Consider the following 6000-nt stretch of genomic DNA (forward strand, 5'->3'; position numbering starts at 1 on the left):
ATCTTATACAAACACTGTAAGAAGGTTAATTGAATGTTAATTGTATTGATTAATTAACCTGTACTATACATAATTGTTATAAAAATGTCTTCTTTACCGAGAAGAATATCAACTACATGAATTGTAGGGAAACTGACATACAAATGATGACAACATTTTTATGTCTCTTTTACAGCGACACGGAAAAAAGAATTTCTTCGCTTGTCGGGAACGTTTTCCAGTGAAAACCCGTTTGGCTGGAATTCCCCGGCTAAGTTTGCAACCGGAGGCGTCGCGCGCTATGAACCATCGAGTTCCGTCGTGATAATGATAAATGAGAACGCAGTAGTTTACGATTTAATATCAATCCACCCGGCCGGCTGCTTATTATCGGCCATTAGGAAAGTTTTAATAACGCAATACGCCGCTGCCCGACCTGGGGGTGGAACCGTCGCGATTTATCACTTTCATCGCTTTATTACTGGCCTGTTACGCTTTACTTGTTGATCGTTCGCGACAACATCACGAATCACCAGGAAATTTGGAGATTTTTTTTTCCTATTTTCGGCGTTCCCTGTTCACTAAATTATGTCACCCGGTAGATAGATCGTTCAGGGTCACGATAAATAAATATCGAGTATCGAACGAGTACGAAAACAGGGTGAGTAGGACACAGAGCGAAGAGAAGAACTTTCGTTGTTTCATTCGACGACAATCAACAATGAAGAAATTGAAGAAATTACTATTACTATTATTATTACTATTATTGTTATTATTAACATGTAACGTTTAAGAAATTGCGGACTGGTTTGAGCGTGTACAAGTAATGGAATCGCCATGGATATAGATCTTTAAGGGAAATAAGTTTTTATCAAAAACGTTTACGCTCGCTGTATCGACAATCAGTAGTTGTTCATCTACATCTCTTTATACATTCAGTGACATGATAATTTACAACTTCTGAGAATTTACAATGCAACGGTGCCTCATTTATAATCGCGTATAATTACACGCAAGAATCATTCTTGAAACGAACAAGAAAACGTATAACCACAGCTTCATGAATCTTACAAACCCTGTCCCTCGCTTTATCATTTCGACTTTTAACCCTTCGTATGTTTCCAAGCATTGTCCTATTTGCATATTTAATTGTTGTTGTTAACTGTTGTTGAAACGTCAGGATTATCAAAAACTGTCAAAACATCCTCACGAAGCTGTAACCTTAGTGTAAATAATCAAAATGTTCGTACAAAGTTTATAGCCCTAAAAACTCTTTTCATATCAAACAAAGTATCTTTTTGATAATTTTGGTGTTTTCAAACTGACTTGCAATAGCATTGCAAAGACACACACGTTACTCTTCACTCTATAAAATTATTCCTCTTTTCACAATAAACAAAATCTTAGGCGTGAACGTGAAGATATTTAAGGGCTGAACACGTAGAGCAATTTAAAAATATTCCTATTGAGATTACATTGAGATATTCTGTGTGCTAGACTAGATTAGCCGTAGTGACACGCGTATGTGAATATGAGTGTATGGAAGTATGTGTGTGCACAGCGTCTCGAAAAACAGACGAATGCAACTGTTGCATTGGTAGCGCGGTAAAGAAGATGGTGAGACAAAGAAAGCGCTGAGACGCGTGCAAATGATATCCACGAAGATCCTGGCAATCGTTTATTAAATAAATCTAAAACTATTTTAATATAAATTCTAAGTGTAGCCTGAGTATTCCTTTACTTGTATTTCGGCAATTTTGATACACAGTTCTCAACAATTGCAAAAGAAAACTAATAAATTTGTAATATTAAAAGGTGGCCACCTGCGTCCTAATAAGGAAGAGAGTAGATTCAAAATACTTTTCACGCGCTCGACGATATTAAAGTCTTCAGGGACCGATCGATCTGCAGGTTACAGAATATTCCAAATATTTACGCGTGCGAGCAATGAAATTCGACATGGTTCGTATGAGAATGCATGCGTGTCCGGATCCCTAAATCTACGAAAGATCCCGGCTATTTTCGCATATATCCCACATGAAGGTGTTGGCAGCAGATCCATCCAAAGCGAAAAGCACGAGTCTCCGGAGATTCTATTTCGCTGCTGAGTCATGATCCCGCGTTTGTCGACGTGAAAAGGGGGACTGTGTCCTCTTGGGGACGCCCTTACACACCTCCAAAGGCTTAGGTATTGGGGTTGATCTTCGTATGGGTCGCTGTCACTCTTTGATCCTCCGCGCTGCTTCTGAAAGGTAGAGCAACTTAGGTGAAACAGGAAGACACAACAGTGCGCAAGTTTAAGTTGACTTATACATAACTATGTATATTTTTTGTTAGATCAAGTGTTTTAGTCATACGATGTGACGAAAGTGCATGAAATATAGAACATTAAAAAGCATGGAATAAGCAAAAGGATTGGCTACTGAATGACTTGTATCCTGCCACCGGAAGACAGCTCTATCGAACATTTTGTATTTTTAGAAGATCAGAAGGTCTCGTCCACATCGTGCAATTTCGTCAGCCTCATTGATCAATAGCAAACCCTCTTCACACAAATCTAAAACTTTCACTTGTCTGTCCAGCTAATTACAGATACATAAAACAACATCACAATTCCTGAATTCCTTTTCAGAAGCTAGACAGTCGATGCTGGAAATTAACTAACAGAGCCAGCAAGCAATTGATCCTCTGAGTACACTTGAGTCGACCAAAAAGAGAAGCATTTTCACTTCCACCTGCCTAAAAAGCGCTGATTGAGCATCTTTCATTGAGTGACAGGCGGCGGGCGCGAGGCTGCAGTCTGAAATCAACGCGACTCGCTGAAAGGCGCAATCAGCCGCAGTTGGAACAGCCGCGACGCGACAAGAGAAACACGTGTTTTTATCAGACTACGCGCAGGAAGAAAACACGACAACGAACCAGGTTGGCGATCGTGTCGAGTGAAAGTTTCAGATACACTTTAATGAAAGGCCGTTCGGTAGTTCCACTTTACGCGCGATATCCAGATGAAAAACGAAAGGAAAAGGCGATAATTATCGGTGCACGGGGATGGTAACGATGTTAACGCGACCCGTGACCCGCGACCCGCGACCAATTACCACCTGACATCGCTGCTTGAAAGCAATTTGCGTGCGGCGAGCAGGCTCTTCCGGCGACTCGCTCAAAGGAGCCCGGACCAGGCGAGAAAAAGCCACGTTTATAGCGGCTTACGTCGACAGTCGGCCTCCTCGGACGAGGAAGAATGGCCGAGTGAGTCGTAAAAGTGATTCATCACCTTTCGCGGCTACGGCTCGCGGAGTCGTTAGCGACGATCCTCCTCCTCTCTCGGTCGTCGTGACATCCTTCCTTCGGCAAGCCCAGAAGCTCGCCAGCTGAATTTCTCCGACGTGTTACACGTCGTGGTGGAAAGGCCCGCGTGGCGGAAAGATGAGCGTGGTCGTCGTGAAAAGTGTTCCATGGATGAAGGCGAAGATGAGTAGCGTTTAAGGGATGCTGCGGGCAAACATGCTATTATGATTCCCATTTTACGTAGTGGAAATTGTGATTAGGATTTGTGTCCGGACGATACTCGTCACAGGGCTAACTCTTTTACAGTGTCAATTATAACACGTCAGAGTTTCACATCTTAGATGATAATCAATGAAAAGTAAAATTATGTGTCTTTCCTACCTGGGATCAAAAATACTGAATACTACATTCTGAATTCTTTCTTATTTTGGCATACCGTGAAAGGATCAAAGAACGCTGCTTCTGGTATTTTAAATCTCATAGGTCTTCGTTGTGATGGTCTATCGGACACTGTTTAATAAGATAAAATAAAACAGAACTTTGGATACATAACTGCAAAGAGGTTCCTTTAAAAATGCATTAATTTCTTCAATTAAAAACGTCTAAAAATTATATCTCTTCGTTTCTCTTCGAAGCGAAGCAAATTTAAATATGATAAAGTCTTCTTCCAACGTGTTTCCAATTAGCAGCTTTCCCACAGTTGGAGAAATGCTCGGAGCCACGTTCAGACGACACCAGGGAAACCCTTTGCGAGGGGAGAGTTTCTGTAAACGTCCTTCGGACACTGATTACCGCTCGAAGTAACGGAAAGAAGGAGGTAACTGGGTTAAGGTCGACCAACATCCGTGACCTCGGCAATTACCATTCGACACCCTTCGTCACTGAAAGACAGTTTGCATACAACGAAAACGCTGGCGCATTGTTGGTAAAGGACCCTCGGACGCAAGCCAGAAATGTTTCCGAGGCTAATTGCTTTCGGACGACCCACCTATCCCTTCTTCCACTTGCTTCTTCAAGGACATTCGATATCTTCGTGCCACGTCTTATGCCTGCGACACAAAAGTGGATTAAAGTGTTTGCTGTTCAGACACGTAACGAGAAAAGAAATAGAGAAGAGAATTTATAAACTCGGAATAAAGATAGGATGTGGACTAAAAATAGCGTAAAAGATGATGTCTGGAAAAAGATGACGAATGGCGTTTTACTTTGTGGAATTAGTCCATGATAGAAGGAGGAAACGAGGTAAAGAGGTTAGCGCTGCGTTCGCTGACGTCTCGAGTGCCTCCACTGTACTTATGTTTTTATACGGCCACTCGAGAAAGCCTTAATTATTCTGTCTAGAAACTGTATATTGTTACACTTAATTCGCTGAAATTGTATACGGCTGTGTAGAAATTAGTACGTATAATTTCCACTATATTTTTTATTATTTTCATACTTTTTTCTACGAGACCTAATTTCTACCAAGACGTATCAACGACGTATAAAAATCGTAGACTGGCAACTTTGTAAGTGAATCATTTTCGTGGCGAGGTGATTTTGGAAAATCGTTGCTGCTCCAGGTGGTAAGTGCAAAGGGATGTCCTGGAGGCACGCAGGTCCGGCGAGAGCGGGACAGAGAGAAAAGAGGAAGAAAAGAGCTGACGGGAACGCGAGCTGGCAAGATTAATGGATTCGTATTGTCGGCATTTTTTCAAGCGTTTTAGGACTACTTTTGAGTGCAGGAGAGCGTCTCATTTTTCAAAAAGTCCGTGCCGTCTGTGGGCCCGATAGAAAAATCGCAATCGATTCGGTGCGCGTTAATGGTTCCGAATTAAGCGTGTTCCTGGTCTCTTCGCGTTGCTAGCCACGAACTATCGCCAAGCAGTCTCTCATAGGCTGCGTTACGTAAGAATGAGCATCGATAGTCGTCTTGTAAATACCTCGTCGAGACACGCTGAGGTGGTTCGTTTCTCATGACGCAACACACACTGTGACATTTTAACGCTTGATAGAGTTCTTGCACTTAGCGTGTACAGAGGATGCAGAAGCACTGGAAACGAAGCTTTTTGCATCTGGTTTGAAGTTTGGAAACTCGTAGTTAGGTTAAGCTCAGCGGGTATCGAAGCGAGTTTTTGTTCAGCTGAGAATTATAGAATTAGTAAGAAATTAATAAATGTATGGGTCCTCTATAATCGTGTGATCCCAGGCTAAGGTATATCACTTGAGTCAGCTGAGCTTCAATAACTCAAAATTCCATCGTGAACTTTGCACAAAATAATCAAAATCATTGTACATTAGGAGACACTTAGTCTGTAAAGAATAAGAAAATATTGCATATGAAAAAATGAATCAGATAACCTTCTCTTACATTATACTATGTATTTACAAAATAAACATTTTAATAGCTACTTTTGCTCACAATAAATGTAAAAATAGTATTCAAGCATTTGATAAAATTTGAAGAAATAGTAAAGAATGATAGAATACGTTTAGTAAAAAATTAATAAATGTATGGATCCTCTATAATTGTGTGATCCCAGGCTAAGGTATATCACTTGAATCAGCTGAGCTTCAATAACTCAAAATTCCATCGTGAACTTTGCACAAAATAATCAAAATCATTGTACATTAGGAGACACTTAGTCTGTAAAGAATAAGAAAATATTGCATATGAAAAAATGAATCAGATAACCTTCTCTTACATTATACTATGTATTACAAAATAAACATTTTAATAGCTACTTTTGCTCA

Source organism: Bombus vosnesenskii, unplaced genomic scaffold (genome assembly GCF_011952255.1).
Source record: "Bombus vosnesenskii isolate JDL3184/JDL3185 unplaced genomic scaffold, Bvos_JDL3184-5_v1.1 scf7180000016273, whole genome shotgun sequence".
Classification (NCBI taxonomy): Eukaryota; Metazoa; Arthropoda; class Insecta; order Hymenoptera; family Apidae; genus Bombus; species Bombus vosnesenskii.